Source organism: Ailuropoda melanoleuca, chromosome 7, assembly GCF_002007445.2.
Source record: "Ailuropoda melanoleuca isolate Jingjing chromosome 7, ASM200744v2, whole genome shotgun sequence".
In the NCBI taxonomy this organism is placed as follows: domain Eukaryota; kingdom Metazoa; phylum Chordata; class Mammalia; order Carnivora; family Ursidae; genus Ailuropoda; species Ailuropoda melanoleuca.
The window spans coordinates 2,912,015-2,931,176 of record NC_048224.1 but is presented as its reverse complement, the minus strand read 5'-3'; the positions used below and the strand labels follow the sequence as shown (position 1 = coordinate 2,931,176).

The window sequence follows — 19,162 nt, the reverse complement described above, 5'->3', positions numbered from 1 at the left end:
TCATTGGTGTTGGTTATGACCTCTCCCTTTTCATTCATTTTTTATTAATTTGGGTCCATTCTCTATTCTTTTGAATAAGTCTGGAGAGTGGCTTACTGATCTTGTTTATTCTTTCAAAGAACCAGCTTCTAGTTCTGTTGATCTGCTCTACTGTGCTCCTGGTTTCTAATTCATTGATCCATGCTCTAATCTTGATCACCTGCCTTCTCGTGGGTGGGTTAGGCCTGTTCTTCTGNATTCTTTCAAAGAACCAGCTTCTAGTTCTGTTGATCTGCTCTACTGTGCTCCTAGTTTCTAATTCATTGATCCATGCTCTAAACTTGATCACCTGCCTTCTCGTGGGTGGGTTAGGCCTGTTCTTCTGTTCCAGCTCCAGGTTCTTGAGGTGAGAATATAAAAACTGCATTTTAGATTTTTCTATTCTTTTTAGTGAGGCTTGGATGGCTATGTATTTTCCCCTTAGGACTGCCTTTGCAGTGTCCCGTAGGTTTTGGACCGATGTGTTTTCGTTCTCATTGGTTTCCATAAATTGCTTAAGCTTATCTTTAATTCCCTGGTTTACCCAATCATTCTTGGGCAGGATGGTTCTTAGTTTCCAAGTGTTTGAGTTTCTTCCAAATTTTTCCTTGTGATTGAGTTCCAGTTTCAAAGCTCTGTGGTCTGAGAATATGCAGGGAATAATCTCAGTCTTTTGGTATCAGTTGAGACCTGTTTTGTGACCCAGTATATGGTCTATTCTGGAGAAAGTTCCATGTGCATTTGAAAAAAATTAGTATTCTGTTGTTCTGGGGTGAAGTGTTCTATATATATCTATGAGGTCCATCTGGTCCAGTATGTATTTCAAAGCTTTTGTTTCTTTGTTGATTTTCTGCTTAGGTGACCTGTCTATTGCAGAAAGTGGAGTGTTGAGGTCCCCTTCTATTAACAAATTATTATCTATATGTCTCTTTATTCTGGTTAAGATTTGGCTTGTGTATCTAGCTGCTTCCCTGTTGGGGGCATAGATATTTATAATTGTCATATGCACTTGTTAGATACATCCTTTAAGAATAATATAGTGTCCTTCTGTATCTCTAACAACAGTCTTTAGTTTAAAATCTAATCTGTCTGATATAAGAATTGCTACCCCAGCTTTCTTTTGAGGATCATTGGCATGAAAGATGGTATTCCATCCCTTTACTTTCAGTCTGGATGTATCTTTAGGTTCAAAATGAGTCTCTGTAGACAGCAAATGGATGGGTCATGTATTTTTATCCAATCTGTAACCTTTTGGCATTTTATGGGAGTATTTAGGGAGTATTTAGGCCATTAGATTATTGAGAGATATGATTTTGATGATGTCATGTTGCCTGTGAAGTCTTTGTTTCTATAGATTGTAAATTTCTGTTCTGTATCACTCTTGGGGCCTTTTTACTTTTATAGAACCTCCCCTTAATGTCTCCTGTAGGGCTGGTTTGGTGGTTACGAACTCCTTCAGTTTCTGCCAATCCTGGAAGGTCCTTATCTCTCCATCAATTCTGAATGACAGCCTTGCTGCATAATGGATCCTTGGCTGCATGTTCTTCTCAGATAGAGATTTGAAACTACCCTTCCAACCCTTCCTAGCCTGCCAGGTCTCTGTAGACAGGTCTGACATTATTCTGATATTTTTCCATTTGTACCTAAGGATTTTCTTCCCCCTGGCCACTTTCAATACTGTATCCTTGGATCTAATATTTGCAAATTGCATTATGACATGACGTGGTGTAGGTCTGTTCTCATTGACCTTGGGAGGGGTCCTCTCTGCCTCTTGGACATGAATGCTTATTTTCTCTTTGCCAGATTAGGGAAGTTCTCAGCTACAATTTGTTCAAATATCTCTTCTAGACCTCTTTCTTTCTCCACCCTCTCGGAGATGCCGATGATCCTGACATTGGAACTTTTCATTGAGTCAGTAATCTCCCATAATCTGCATTCTTGAGATTGGATTTTTTTTTTAGCCAAGTTTCTGTTTAACATTCTCTTCTACCATCCCATCCTCCAATTCACTAATTCGTTCTTCTGCCTCATTTACCTGGCCATCAAAGCGTCTAGTTTAGACTGCATTTGATTCATAGCATTTTTAATTTCTGCCAGATTCGCTCTCATTTCTGCCCTTAGAGATTTTATATTCTTATTAATATTTTANAATTCACTAATTCGTTCTTCTGCCTCATTTACCTGGCCATCAAAGCGTCTAGTTTAGACTGCATTTGATTCACAGCATTTTTAATTTCTGCCAGATTCGCTCTCATTTCTGCCCTTAGAGATTTTATATTCTTATTAATATTTTAATTAATTTTTTTTCCAGCCTACACATCATCTTGACCATTGTTACTCTGAACTCCATTTCTGACAATTTGGTTATATCCATATCCATCAGTTCTATGGCAGAGGCCACAGATTCATTATCTTTTCTTTGCCGGGGGGGGGGATTTCTCCTCCTCATCATTCTGATGAGAAGAGGTTGTGGGGATTCCCAGAACTCAAATTATTGACCAGAACCCAGGCAGTGTGTACTTGTTTTATAGGGACCTTAGGGATGTGGGCTTCTTGATTTTTCAGCCTGCCTTCTGGGGGAGGGGCCTGCCATGCTGATACTCAGGCAACCCTATTTGGGTAGAGTTGCCCTGTCCTCTGCGAGGGGGGATGGGGATGGGCACAATGTGAGCTGGTATTTCTGGGCTTTTGTTCTCTGGCGGCTTTCACTGGCTGTTTTCTGTGCCTCTTCTGAGAGTCAGAGCATCAATGGCCGTATCCTAGCCTCTGTCTCAGAACAGAGAGATCGCAGTCCACTCTCTACTGAGCTCTCCTGTCCAATTTAAAACTTGGACAGGAGCTGTTGGTGCTGCTAAAACCCCTACAGCGTCCCGGGTTGTGCGCCCCACAGCTGCTCTCCCAGCCATCACTTCCAGGGCCTGCACATCTCTGTCCTTTGTGCTTCTAACACCATCAGCTGCCCCTGGTTCCCCACGCATGCTCCTGAGCTCCGTTTCAGTGTGGTTCCTGCATGCTCCGGAGCTCTGGTTTTCAGTTTGGACATGCGTGCTCCTGAGCTCCCAGTTTTAGTCTGAGAGATCTTCTTATACTTCACATTCAGCTTCCTTTATTATTAACATTAGAATGGTACATTTATTTTTTTGAAGATTTTATTTATTTATTTGAGAGAGAGAAAGGACACAAGAAGGGGCAGTGGGAGAGGGAGAAGCAGACTCCCCACTGAGCAGGGAGCCCCATATAGGGATATTGGGCTCAATCCCAGGACCCTGGGATCTTGACCTAAGCCAAAGGCAGATGTTTAACTGCCTGAGCCACCCAGGTTCCCACAATGGTACATTTAATTACACTACAATCAATGAACCATATTTGATATATTATTATTAACTAAAGTTTGTACTTTATTCAGATTTCCTTAGTTTTACCTATTTTTTCTATTCCATATTATCACCCAGGATTCCTATTACATTTAAAATAATTTCTCTTTGGTTCTTCTTGGCTATAAAGTAACCATTTATTTCTTTTTAACTATTATTTTCCTTTACCTTAATATCTTCACTTATTTTATTTGGATAAGCTGTCTTAAATCCTTCCTCTATTTATCAGAGCATCAGTTAGTTACTCCATTGTTTAGAAATGGCTCTGGAAGTCCCCACTTTCCATGCTAACTGCCAAACTTTTTTTTTTTTTTTAGTTTCTGGAAAACTTGCAGGTAGTGAGGGCAACCCTACCCAGAGACCAATGAGAATGTATGATCAGTGAATCAAGGTTTTGTTTTTTGTTTTTTTTTTTTTTTGGATGGCAAAAGGGAAATCATCTTTATTAGTGAATAAATGAGTTGAAACTCTTAAATCTTACTTAGTTGAGGAATAATCTAGTTAAATTTTAAAAGAGGTGGACAATTTGTTGAATGTTTATAATTATACAAAGAAATAGTTAAGAACATTAACATTTAAACTGCCTTTATTAGTCTTCACTTCACCTCTCAGAAGGGTCAGATTGGTTCATACCTTCTCAATGTTTCTCATTTAATCTGTTCAACAGTCACTGAACTAGGTATGAAATTGGGCTTGTTTCTATTTCAGATAGAAGGGTCAGTATCTCCAGTGTTGTCTATTCCCAATGCAATAATAAAAGCCATGGCAGCTTCTAAATGAAAGATCCTAGAAAATGCAGCTTATTTTCTAATACAGAGCATAGCAGAGTCAGGTTCATAAGAATTCCTACAGGCCATTCTTTATGTCCATAGTCATCAAATACCATTTAGACTGGGACACATGATGCTCTGCTTAACAAGTTGGGAAAATATTATGAAAAAACAAAAAAATCTTATCCCAACCCCGAAACCCTCTTCAAAAAGGTAATAGAGAAAGAAAACACACTTATTATTGAATAGTCATTAAAACAGAATGTGATATGCTTCACAACCAATCCACTGAGATTGCAGACAGAAAGAAATCTCAACCTTTGATATGGCCAGGCAGATACATCCCATTACATGTATGTTTCCAAGATAAAAAAATAACTTTTCCTCAAGTAAGAGGACTTGACAGCATCACTGGTCATACATTATTACATTTTAAATTTACGTTGGCACTTGAGGAGACTATCTATGTTAGCTAATTGACTTTATCCAAACGGAGTTGTGGGGTGAAAAAAAAAACTCATATCTTTACAACAATGAGTTTGAGAACTTGGAGCAAAGGTCCCACCAAATTCAGCCCCTACCTTCCACAGAAACTGGGCAATGGAGACACTTCCTCCCTTTTGATACTTGTATTTCCAAGAGATGGCTAGTACTTGAGAAAGGCATTCCTATGTCACAATGTTCCTAAAAAGGCTTATTTAATTTCTAAAAAGACATATTTCAAAGAGACAGAGGATGGAACTAATATTCACAGTTTTCTAAGGTAAATATTTTGATAAAAAGAGAGAAGGAAATCTTAGTTTCAACGGGAAGAATTAAGCCTCATAATTTTTATTCCTATTTGTCCTTATGCAAACCAAAGATATCTCAGCTCATTCATGGGAAAAAAAGTGTTTACTAAGCATATGGCCATATGCCGGACTCTATACTAGATACTATGAATATTAATATTGGTGAGATGCAAAAAAATCTAATCTCAAACTCTAGGAGCTCACCGCCTAAGGAATGAGACCCATGGGCTCAATGCCACATCACTCATCTTATAGGCCCTCAGAAGTCCCTCTTGGTAGGAGGAGAAAGTTCTGAATAACTCTGGCTAAGACTTCTTACTGATACAGGTACTGGAAGTTCTTGATTGATTCAGAAAAAAGAAAAAGGCACCATGTGAATATTCCTGCATATTGCATTTGCTATCTGCTAGTAAAAAGTAACATTAATTGCATGGTGGTCATGTCTCCTACACTACACACTGCACACACTACAATATTCCTTATTGACTCTCCCAACAGTCCTGTGAAGTATTATTTCCATGTCCATTTTATAGATGAATCTTGACTGTTGGTAGCTTGACCCTGGACAAGTAAATGGGAGACTGATGTGAATATAGGTTTATCTGACTTCAAAATCTGAGGACACTACAGCCACTCTCCTGACCTATGAGTTTATGTCAGGAGAAGAAAGCTAATCTCACCATTAGCAAGCTTTATATCTTCTAGAACTGTGCACAAGTACAGCAACTAAGAGCAGCCAGAGTAAGAATAATCCCTCACATCTGCAATGTACTTAACAGTTTCAAGTCAGTTTTGTACATGGTTTCATTTGATCTTCACAACTATCTTGGGGAACCATAGGCAGGTTTTTTAAACCCAATTTAGGTATCAGAAACCTGAGATTCAGAAAGGTCAAATAACTTGTCCAACATCAACCAGCTAGGTAAGGAAGGGCTAGGACTCCTCTCTAGATCTCCTAACTACTAGTTATCTGTGGCTTGAAATTGAAAAATCTCAAGCTAGTGACTTACTCCATATATGGATTTCTAGCAGAGGTATAGAGGTTCCAGGTTTCACCTGGGTCTGATACCTGTCCGAAGAGCTGAGCTTGAATAAGGATGAGCTCTGTCAATTCTGGACTGTACCAAGTAATACACACTTAAGCATTCCTTTATGTTTTCCTTCAAGTGACTAATAAATAAAATTATTTTCACTTGATAGTCCCTGTGGCTAAAATGTTTTTTCAAACTTATTTTTACTGTGCTTCCTAGAGGATGTTGTACACTACATACCCCAAATTGGGCCCTGTTCTGCAGTTTTTATTCAGGTAAAACTAATGGCATTTCCCCAGAGTGAGGAATGTGTAATCAATCCTATTGTTTGATTTCAATGGCTTATTACCGAGTGGGAGAATTGTTATAGCAGAGGCAATTTAGAAAATCAGGTACAATTGACTCCAGTCAATTTGCATGCTGCAGTCCCAACAGCAAAAAGTCATGGTGTTTTATGCCAGAGATAGTGCAGTCATTAAATGAGACCACCTGGGCAACTAATCCCCAGAGAGAACAGACGAGAGAGAGAGTGTGTGTGTGTGTGTGTGTGTGTGTGTGTGTGTGTGTTTAATAATGTGCTTGTGCACATGCACACATGTGCTTAAACAAAACTGCATTCAGAATTCTTGCCAATCAAAGAAGGAAAAAGTGATCTTCTAAGTGGTTATCTCTACTATTTTCTGAAAGGTAATCACAATCAGAACAATCCCTTTATGGATTCTCATGTGGCTAGCCTTGAATGTGACATTTGGACTTCGTGTGGTTGTATGTTCTTCCGAAAAAGTTGGAAAGATGCCTCTCTCTAAGAGGTATGGGAACACTCAGGAAAACTCCCTGAGCTGAAGAGCAGAAATCTGGGTTCTCATCCAAACTTAACCATTAACTTTCCTGAAGTCTTGGGTGAGTTAGCTAGTTCTTGGGCCTCTGTTTCCTGGTCTGTATGAAGAATTTGGATCAGATGTCTTCCACGGCTTCTCCAGCAATAAAATATGGTGTTTCCAACCCTTTCACATCCTTGAGAAAGGAAAGTCTATCTGAAAACACTGAGTTGATTATGACACAATTGTATGGCATGTCTGTGGACCATACCCACTGAGCCAACAGAGAAATGAAGATCAAGGAAGAACAGAAGGAGAGAGTACAGCTGCCCATCCTAGCATACAGGTGCATTTCCATTAGGAACGGATAAGTACATGCACAAGCACTACAGATGGTGGGTGAAAGATAATGCAGCCTACATTCCAATAATGTGAAGTGAATCTACTGGTCTGAGAAGTCCCTTACAGAGAGATTTCCCTCGTGCACTTGATGGAGAGGGTAAAGGAAGGCAGGTGGAAGATAAGATGTTGACATTTGTTATGAACAGTTAGGTTTATAGACTTTATCTCAATCCCCTCACAGCAACACTGAAGAGTAATTAATGCACATGTCATTTGCAGGAAACTGAATTTGGAAAGGTTAAGAAACTTAGCAAGTTAAACAAAAACAACAAAACCTGGTAAGAAGCAGAGCTGGGATGTAACCCTTTGCTGAGCACCCAAACTCCTCCTACTCTTCCCAGTAGCACATTATATATGCAGAAAAGGCCACCTCCTTTCAATCCCATCTATTTTTTTTTTCTAATACCCATTTCCCACCCCTATTTATTCACATCTTTTCAGAGCATTAGCCAAAAGTGGAAAGCATCATCTAGTCCCTGGGGTCATGCACGAGGTCTCCATTTCTCTCCCTCATAATCAACTTTACTTCATGACTGCCCATTTTGTCCATTGAAACTTATTCAACACAAGGCCTCACTGTGTTTGTAGAATACTCTTTTATTGTTGGGAAAGAACTATCTTTAATAGTCCAGAGGCAGGCTGGTGTTGATGCTGGTTGATGCTGGTAGCTGCGTCAGCACAGAGACGGCAACGGCCACATCATGAAAAGCAATTGCATTTTTGAGAAGCAGCAGCTTTTTGCAATCCTCTTCTCAAAAAGATCACTTTCAGAATGTGGCATTGGGTGGAAATGGATGCAGTCATCATTTTCAGAGGTTTTGTTGGGCTGTGGCAGCTGGGAGCTCTTTTCTCATCTCCTACAACCCACAGACCCTCACACAAAACAGGAGGTAAAAATGCCATTGTCCTTAAAATAAAACTCGGCTGTGCAGCTACATATTGTAAGGAAATTTTTACGGAAAAAAAAAAGTTTTTTATAAAGGAAAAATGATCACAGGATTTCAAGTAAAAACTAACCTGAGATGTAAAGTAGGTGTTTTTCCTTAATAAATAAAAGGGAATAAAAATCCTTATATAGGACCGAAAGGCACATGTTCCCCTCAGTGACATCACCCATTTTCACCCTTCCAGTTCTATCCTCCTGGTCTTGCTCAAATGCCACCTTCTTGAGGAGGCTTCTCACTTTGCTTCTTTGAGACGTTTTTCCCACTGAACTTCTCATATGTTTTTTACCTGAGTACTTCTTTGGTCGGACGTTTCATTCCTATTTGAACTCTGGTTATTTGTGCACGAATTTTGTCTCCCCTGCTCAGTCTGTAAGCTACTTCAGGAAGGAATTCACACTTTCATTGATTTAGATATTTATTAAGCAAATGTGGTTTGACAGTCAAGTGCCAAGAACCATCTAGGCTTTAAGAATGCAAATATTGATAAGGTATATAATAATCGGTGCTTTTTCTCAAGGATCTAATATTCAAATATGGAAGAGAAACATATAAACTTGTATGTAAATTATAATCGAGGATAAGCAGAATGCATATTAAATTCATTTTATTACCTTCTAAATATTTTAGTATCTTGTTGAATGAGCAAGTGAATGAAGGTTCAACTCTTACAGAGTAGTAAAGATCCTAAAGAGAAACAAAGGATACGAACTGGTGGAGAAATGAAAAACCAATGCCATATGGGTTCTGTGACTCTCAGCAGTCCAAGTTAAGTATACAAAAACACAGCTTTGGAATCAAAAGAAATATTTTATGCAAAAACGATAATATTAGGCAGTTTGTGAAAAGTGGCAATTGAGGATGCAGTACCAAATGCTACAGGAAAGAATAAATCTGACGTTATTCAGGAGAAACCTTACGGTGTAAGCATACTTACCAGAAAATGAGAAAAAGGTCAAATGCATATGGAGAAAAGCCCAGGCATGGTCCATGTTATCCAAAGGCAGAAAGAAGGACCACAGAACATCTCTTTTTTCTTAGTTTTGCAGCTGAAGATTCCTGCTTGGTAATATTTCTGCCCGGTAATATTGTGAAGCTAAATATTAAAATGGCTTCTACATTGTTTTATACATTCCTTATAACATTTTCTCCTGTTGGCTGGTTCTTCCTCCTCGATAGTGTTTAATTCCTTAGGCTACATGTTCCCATACCATCTTTGTTTTCTTCCTGTTTCCGTAACTGATCACTTTATCTTTGTACAATATCCTCCTCCAACCTCCAAATGTCAGTGTTCCCCACAGTTCAGTTCTTGGCTTTGCATCTGAACTATCAAAAAAATATCATCACCTGAGATCACACGGCCATTCTTGAATTCAAATTCAGTCCTGTTAAGATGGTTATCTAATTTTTATCATCAACTTGACCATTTCCTCCTTGAATTCCACTTCCATTTTACCAGTCTTACGTACATTTATTCCTTGATGCACGCTCTTTTATCAGACTTAGTGATCCACCTGTTCTTCACATTCTTCTTTCACCCAGACAGTAATCATCATCAGAACTCCACTGCTACGATATCTTCCAGGGCTTAAAACCTTCTCTCCATGAAACAGGTTCCTCCATCAAATTCCTCACTTCTACTGATTGTGTCATCATTCTCCCTGTCTCCCCAGTTTACAATATCAGGCATATTTGATTTCTCCCTCTTTCTATCTTCATGCCTAGTCACTGGAGTTGATTATTCTGAAAGTCTTCTTTTATAATGTCTCAAGCACTAGGAACAATCTAAAAAAACTATTTTTTGAGCAAAAGTAATCAGACACAAAAAACGATTTATTGCCACACCATCTCTCCCTCTTTGACACCTGATTCATTCAGCCCTGTTTCCTCATATGTGGGCATTTGTGTAGTTATCATTCCCTATATTTCTAATGTCTGCCTTCTCCTAACCAGTCAGCACTTCTTGGCCGATTATTTTCCTTAAAAATACATATTTAATAAACTCAGCCTCTTTACAATCAGTCAGTAACTTGATGCTATCCAATAGAAATACAAATCAAATCACAAACGGGAGATATGTGTGTAATTTAAATTTTCTAGTAGCCACAACATAAAATATAAAAACAAACAGGTGAAATTAATTTTCATAATAGGATTGTTATATTTAATCCAGTATATCCCAAATATGATCATTTCAACATGTAATAGTTGATAATAATGAGATACTATACTTTTTTTCATACTGAGTCTGAAATCACATATCTCAATTCAGACTAACCACATTTGAGATGCTCAAAACTATATGTGGCTAGTGACTACCATATTGGACAATGCAGCTGGGCAATATACCTTGTGCCTCTCATTTACATTCTTGCTTATGCTCTCACCCTTGTATCCCTCCTTTTTTCAACATAATGAGATAACGATAATATCTCAAGGATCTCCCAGCTCCAGTTCTAACTCTCCTGGGTAGATTTCCCTAACCACCACAAGACTATGACCTCATTTCATGAGATGTAATAGCCATACCACGCAGCTGCCATGTCCTACATCTACCTTTTGTAATTAATGCATGAGAACTGCATCATGGCCAGATTGTCAGTATCCTGAGTGCTGATACTTCTCTCCGTCCCTCATATCACTTAGCAGAGTGCCTTTCATAGAGAAGAAACAGTAAATATTTGTTGATGGAGTGATGATAGTAAAGTGTTACAGTAATTTTAGTATATAAATAGACTTTACCAATCACCAGTCTTGTATTATTTACCAAGTGGCTGCGATGCCACACTATACTATCACTGATTTCATTATAAGGTTAACTTTATAGGTTTCAGTGAAGATTTATTTTCCAAACTGTAGCATGTATTCTTGTTTTAGGATAAATGAAATATCAGAAATAGGATAACCTACAGTAAATGGAAAGTCAAGTTAAACTAGTATAATTTTAGCTCTGTGATTTATTTGTATATGGAGTGATGAGAATATTGATAGTTGAAAAATAGTGAGCATAATAGTATTATGGAAGACATAATTTAGTGAGCTCCAACAAATATTGTCTGATTATCTTATCAGTATGGAGGAATTCTCAGAAACAAATTTAGAAGATTTAATAAAATAATGTGTTAGAAAAAGTGATTTGATAAGGGATCTCCAACATCAGTTTTTATGGGGAGGTTTTGTACAATTACTCTGTGGACAGGTTTAAAGGCTGTAGCAAATGCTTTATCAGAGAATAGTAGATCCAATGGTGGGCTATATGTTTACATATACAAGGAGCACTTGATTAGATTTCATGCAAAGAATTACTGATTAAAGTAATGAATCCTGGTGTAGAGGGTAAAGAAGCTGAGTGTGGGTAATATTTTATTTATTGTGGGCGATTTGCTTGTATTACTATCATTTCATGTGAGATAGAAACTGCTAGTAGGCCAAATGGTGCTTAGTTTGAAGGGCATGACTCATTAACATATAAAAATCTTAAGGGTAAGTTTGACAAAACAATTCTTACAGAAAATGTAAAATAAGTGAAATCTGTATTTAGAAGGCACCCAAAGTCTACCGTTGCCAAATACTCTATTCTCGCTTCAGGCCTATTCACTCTCAATTATTACTCACACCACCTCCATTTTATGTGATAGGATTTTTCAGATGTACTCTTATTTTACTGAGAGCCTTTGAAACTTAAAGATTTCAAGAAACAAATACATGGTATAGAGATTGTCATTAGGGAAACTAATCTGGTTGAAAGCCCCACATCAACTCTTAGTATTATACTATAATCTTCCTGCAAAATAAAACTGTTGCTAATTCATAATATTTACATATATTGATAATATTTACCAAAAAATTCATAATATTTGCAAGAATAGTTTAGAAAAAAATTGCTTTCTAAACTCAATCAATATTTTTGAAACTCCTAGATGACTACAAACAAAATTACAGTATTTGTACCATGCATATGCATCTATAAGTATTTGTTGTTCATATAACAGCTGTTGTCAAATAGATAAAACCTAAGTTGCAAAGGCATGAGTTGTGTATATATTTATTCTTCTTATAACTAAGGTGGTTTGATTATTTATTTATAAATTTTATTTTATTTAAATTCAAATAATTAATATATAGTGTATTATTAGTGATCTGAAGGGTTATTGTTTATTTAAATGCAGGCAAAAAGTGCTATATGGGGGGGGCAGGGAAAAACAAATTATATCCTAGGTGACAGTTACATTTGGTCAATCTGTCTGGAATAGTGGAGGGTGAGTAGTAAATGGGTTGGACAAGATTCATGATATATGCCAGAAGCTCTGCAGGAAAGCTGAGGTACAACCTGAAATAGTGATGGAAAGAACACAGCAGGTGCCAAAGTCAACGTTAGAGAGTGGATTTTCCAGTCAAGGGGACAGGCCATAAATGAGAAAAAGAAACCGATGCTCAGACAATGAGGATCAAACAGCAAAAGATGTAGTTCACTCCTGAACTCCTGCAGTAGTTCAGCACTGGAGATGCACAGTCCTTCCAAGAATGTCAGTTGAAGGTTTTGTTTGTGTGTTTGTTTTGTTTTGTTTTTTGGCAGACAGGGCTAACACATATGAGTAGTAAGAGAGACTTACTTAAAGAAAAGGGATGTGGGGCATGGGATAAGTAGAAAGTGGGAAAACTATAAAGATGTCTGTTAATTATAATTATTATTAAAATAAGGCAGTTGAGAATTTCGGAAATCTAATTCTTAAATAAATCTACTGAGTCTTAATAAATGCTTCTTCAGCACTAAAATCAATGCAGAAAACTGGCACAAGCTTTAAGAAAAGAAATACAAACAAACAAAAATCAAGAGCAATAATCAACTTTTAGCTTAGGAGGTGAAAAATCGTCATTACCACAGGCAGCAACAAAACATAGAGAAAATAAAACTGAACAGAGTCTGAACAGGAAACCAGACTCAGTAGCTGGTTTGCAGTATAATATTTAGGCCAAAAACAAAAACAAAAAACAAAAATACACAGTTTCCTAAACTATTGAATTAATAATGAACTTGACCTTTATCACTTTCTTTTCTTCCTCCTTCTCATTCTCCTCCTTCTCCTCCTTCTTCTTCATTGTCATCATCATCATCAACTCCTTCTTACCTTACATAGCCAAGCCCTCCTAGTGACTACAAAGCCTTATATAATCTATGATCTGGCCTACGCCTCCTTTCCCTGTAATACCAGGCTTTTCCTGGCTCACTATGCTGTAACCACAGTGGGCACATTTGTGTTCTTCAAACACTGAAGTTTGTTTCTATGTCAGAGGCTCCGCACATATATGTCCTTTCTAGAGGTCCTCACCCCTTTCTCTTTTCATGGCTGTTCCTTCTGTTATTCACATCTCAGCTCAAATTATCACCTTTTAACAAGATTTTCCTGACTACCCCATTGACACTTCCTATACAGCGTTTTGTTTTATTTTCTTCATGGCGTTTAATTCTATTTGAAATCAATTCATGTGCCTGTCTGTCCGTCTATCTATCTACAGTAGTTGTTTATTACCTGTGTTACCTATTATCATATAAACTGTATCAGAGCAGAAACCTTGACTTTTTCTTTTCCAAACTGTAATTACTAGTGTCTAGAACTCATGGTAGATGTTCAAAAATATGTGTTAAATAAATCAATGAATGAGCTAAGTATTAAGTGATGAAATCCGTTGTATTTTTGAAACTCAGAACAGCCATGACAGATAAGTATCATTTCTTTTTTATATCTATTTTACTTAAAAGGAGATTGACTATTCTGTGAACTTAGCTTACTTGCCAAGATCATGTGGCAAGTAAATATGTCTACAAAACTATTTTTTTGCCCACTACAGTATCCTCTTACCTACCCCCAATTATCATGACAGTCGCATAAGATAGTGAACAGATTTTAAAACACTATAGTAATGTGAAATATTTTATTTCAGCTCTCAAGGATATGACAAACTTATTTGCTAATCACTAATGAACATCAGCTGATTTATAATCTTGCAGCTGCATAAATTCCTAATTTTCTTGTTTTTATCATGAAATAAGAATGCCTCAGTCAGAGTCTAGGGAAGTGTACCTAGGAGTACACACCTGAGTTCTCTTGAGATTACGTTGAGATTAGCTGCTGACCTCAAAGGAGTCGTCTTCTTTGTAATGATGTCAGTACCAACCTCAAAGCAGTCACATTTTATGTAATGACATCAAAACCAGGACAAAGCATCGGGCACCCTGGGTGAGCAAAGAAAACCTTACACAAAGATGATATTGAAGGCTGGCTTTTGTCTTAACCTTCACTACACCAATAAGTCCTCCCACTTGAGTAACATGCAAAGAAAAATTTAGTTTTAGTTCAGTTTCAAGAGAAGAGAAAATAAAACATAACCAACATAACAGCAAATAAAAATATATTGATGTAAACAATCTAAAAAATTTTGTAAGGGACTAAACAGCAATAAAATAAATTCAACTTTGATCTAAATTTGAATGAAAATGGGGTAATAAAAAATGAAGCATAAAACTGAACTTACTTAAATTCATTCATCTGCTTATAATCACTTCTGCATCTCAGTAAATGAAGACAGCTGTTTAACTTTCGCTTGGGTTTTAGGATGAATCATGGCATATGTTAATCCTGAAAACATTAAAGATATCATCGGTCTTCTTAATCAAATTTTTATGTTTTAGTTAATACTTTAATATGTAAGAAGTTAATTTAAGTGATTATACCAATGACATGTGCTCTAATAGGTAACAATGAATTACAATCAGCATTTCAGAAACTAATATATACAAATAAAAGACATGAAAATTTTTTCAACTCATCTGGTAACCAAAGAAATATAATAAAACAATAAATGATGCAATTTTACATATCAAATTGGCAAAAACGTAAAATTCAAATATGACAGGATCTACTAGTAGCTTAGGTATGAAGAAGGAGGTGCTCTCATATCTTGCTGGTAGGAGCGCTATATGTTATAACGCTTGTGGAGTGCAATTTGGCAATAGGTGTTATAAAATTTATAATTTGATATGCAGGCTTGGCTGAGTCCAGCATTCATCCTAAGGAAATAGTCATGATTCATGCAAATATATAGCCTTGAGGATGTTTATCACAGGACTGCTTATATGAGAAAAAAGAACTGACAACAGCCTTTTTGATGGGTCTATCAAATTATGTTTCATCTATAAAATTAAAATTTAAAATAGCTATGCAGTATCTAAAAATGTTGCAGAGAAACAACTCATATTATTTAAAAATATGCATGGGGAAATAAGTGAAAAATAGGAGCAACAAGATGCTATTACTGAGCTTATAAAATGCATATTACAAATATAAAAAACAGACTGGTAGTTATATACCAAAAAGTCAATAGCAGCTGTCTCTTGGTGATAGAATTATGAATGACTTTTGTTTTCTGTTTTTTCATCAATGTTTTTTGTACATTCTCAACAGTGAATATTGAATTATTCTTTTAAGAGGAAAATATGTATTATTTTCATAAAAATAAATTAAAACTATGTCATTATAAAATTATGATTAATGATTTAATCTTGAACAAAGGTGAGACAATGAAAAATTGGGCAATATCGCAGGGCATCGAGAAAAGAATAAAAAATAAATTAGAAAGTTAGAAATGTAACTAAGTATCAAGAGAGGGATGAGGGAGATGGAAGGAACGTATTTTAGAAGTATGTTTCAGTCCAGTTCAGTGCATTGTTGAGCAAGTAGTAGACTTTTCATTTTTACTATGTAGGCCAAAAATTCACAGTCAGCAGTGTACAAGACTTTTTTTTAATGTGTGTTTCTTTCATTTACTTTCTTTTATTATAAATATCTGAAGAGTTGGTGTTATTTCTTTCTAGGTCTTATTAATGACTTGGAAAATTCTAAATGAAATTAAATATAGTACACAAATTAAAAACACTGAATATTTCTCATGTGTAATAGCAGGTGCCACTGTTAGCCATAATGTCTCATTATTATTACTGTAGTGATGTTATTTCTGCAGTCTATAGTATCTTGCACCGTAGAAGGCATTTTTGTGTACTTTGTAGCACTTATTCCCACACACCCTTGAAAGCACTGTATTATTTTCATTATACAGATGAAGAAACAAAAATCTAGCAAGTTTACATGACTCCCCAACATCCCAGCAGTGTTCAAAACAAATGGAAACTAACAAAACCAAGTCTACAATGAATCATTCCTAAACTGAGCATGACTTTGAAGAACATCATTCCATACCAATCCATGAAATTCCTGTTTTATTCTCCTTTTATAATAATAAACTATAATTCCAAAATTATTCCCTCCATTTCTATGATTGATCTCTGTGAGTATGCAAGAGCTGCTGATTATAGAGCATCACAGTGCTGAATTTCTATCTACTTTCTGCAAATTATATCACAGTGTTTTCCCACAATCCAAACACAAGTCACAAAGAATGAATGTTCAAGGTCTGCAAATTATTTTGATTTCTTTTCAAGAAATTTAGCAAGGCACTATTATTCACTTCCAATTTGATTTAGAAAGTATATGTGTAACAAAAGATACATAAAGATTACTTAAAAGATGTACTTTAGGTGAAATAATTATAAACATGTATAACATCCAAGAGCCTTTGAGGTTAATTTCTGAGGGTTACAGAAGGGAGGGGGGTGGGGGATGGGGTAACCCGGTGATGGGTACGAAGGAGGGCATGTGTGGTGATGAGCACTGGGTGTTATACATAACTAATGAATTAAACACTACATCAAAACTAATGATGTACTATATGTTGGCTAACTAAACATAATAAAAATAAATAAATAAAAATAAAGACACACACACAAAGAGATTAAACTGATGACAGATTAATTTACTAAAATATTTAATTTTCGTTTACTAACTATTGTGGATTTTTAAATATAAAATCTAAAAGTAGCCTCGAAAGAGCATGACAAACATAAAAATTAGCCTTTGACTTATTGAGCTCTTTTTTACCCTTATTCTGGTTATTTGGAGGAGGGGGAAGGAAATAAGAATCAAGTAGATAAGCCACCTAGTACGCTGACTCTGGGCTCCTTTATCTATTCCTATTCAGCCGCATTTGCCTCCATTCCGTGGCCGTCATCTACTCATCTATAGGCTGGCAATGTGCAAAATTATTTGTGTAGCTCAAACTTTTCCTCTGAGTTCTAGAAACCTTAACACAAAGTTTTCTTTTAGTTGTCTCATAGACATTTCACAAATAATATGTCTAAAATGGAACTCTTTTATTCTCCTCAAATTGAATAATTTCCAGTCTTCACTATCTCAGGAAATGGCACCACCATACAATCGTTGCTAAGGCCACAAACCTGGCCATCATCCTTTCTTCCTTTCTTGTCCTACCTTCACATCACTAAGACTTTTCTTTGTACCTACTAACTCTATCGTCAGTCATTCCGGCATCTTTTACCTCTACCGCCAGGGTGGTAGTTCAAATTTCCTTAAAGAATTTCATTTCCATTTCCACCCATTCTCTCCCCAACCTGGTCATCACACAGCAGTCATATAATCTTTTAAAGCAAAAATTGCAACAATAACAACCTCCCTTAATTTTTCCAAAGGGTTAACTATACATTTCATGTCCTAAATTAAATATATGTTTTGCATGCTTCTATTTCTTTCTTTAGAGCTTTATTAAGGTATAGTTAAAAAATAGTATACTGTACATGTTAAAGCATACAATTTGGTGAGTTTTGACATATGTATATGCCTATAAATCCATCACAACAGTCAAGATAACAAATACAACCATCGACTCCAAAAGCTTATTTATGGCCCTTATTTATGCCTCCCTCCCCCCTCTTTTGCCCACATCTACAGATAATCACTGATCTTACATTACTCAAGATCAGTTTACATTTTTCTAGAAATTTACAGAAATGGACTACTATTTCCACTTGCCTAAGCTACTCATATGGAGTCCTAATTGTTTTTTCCAATTTCACTCTTATAAAATGAAAAACAAACAAAAACAAAAAAATACGTTTACAGGTTTAATGAAAATAATTGGAATAATGCCAGCATGGTTGTCCAGTTTTGCGAATGGCTTATGAAACTTCTGAAACACTATCAAATTTTTATGGACTTGTATCTTTTTCAACCCCAATTTAAAATGGATGTATTCTACTAATAAATGTCCACATTTTAATTAAAATTTTAATTAGACTTTTCCTCAGCCCTGTTCTAAGATACAGATTTTTCTCTTTCTTTTTTCACATAATGATCATACTTGGAAGATTCTGTATTCTAAAGACATTGTACTGTTAGTTAAAGCAACTGAATGAGCTTTGTGTATGTTTGCCAAATAGCTAAATCTTAACAAACGTTTACAGTGCAAGAAGTATTTCATTTTGTAAGAATTTTTCACAGACTTTTCCAACAGAAATTTGTTTTTTCAATTTAATAATATTTGATGCTTATGAATATTATTCGTATAAAGTTGTGATTACAAAGCATATTAAATTAATATTCTAAGGTCATCATTCATCTTTCCAGAATAATGATAGCATGTTTTGCTTCTTTCTTTAAAAGGAATATTTTCAATTGCTCTTTACAACAATGAATATGAAAGGAAATGCCAAAATATAATTATTCTCAGTTCTTTTTGGAATTTGGTATTTTTTACTACCTACATGATATAAACATGCATCACCTAGGTGAGCAGTATTGTAATAGGATCCTTTTCACATTTTAATTGTTATCATATTTCTTCTTTGTTTAGGGAGACGTCTGGTAAATAGCCGTGGGATCTAAACAAGTAAGATTTAAAGCATGCTTGTTTTTGTTTTTGTTTTTTGTTGAGGTTTTTTTTTTGCCTCAAAAAAAATTTGGCTCAAACTTTTTGTTTGTTTTATTACTTAATAGTATTTCTTTACTACTGTGGAATGTAGCTTTTTAGAAAAGTGTGAACAATTTTGTTATGAAGTATGAGGAATAAAGTAAACTTTTAGCACTTTGAAATTATTTGGAAACTT

General features: G+C 35.9%; 1 protein-coding gene across 31 annotated transcripts in view; it reads left to right on the top strand.

The window, feature by feature from the left end:
• PTPRD (protein tyrosine phosphatase receptor type D) overlaps positions 1-19,162 on the top strand; it is a 2,142,161-nt gene that overhangs the window by 1,461,957 nt on the left and 661,042 nt on the right. For all 31 annotated transcript variants that reach the window (XM_034663855.1, XM_034663876.1, XM_034663861.1 and 28 more), the window contains one exon: positions 18,910-18,945. The gene's annotated coding sequence lies outside the window, so the exon portion shown is untranslated. The remainder of the gene's footprint in view (positions 1-18,909; positions 18,946-19,162) is intronic.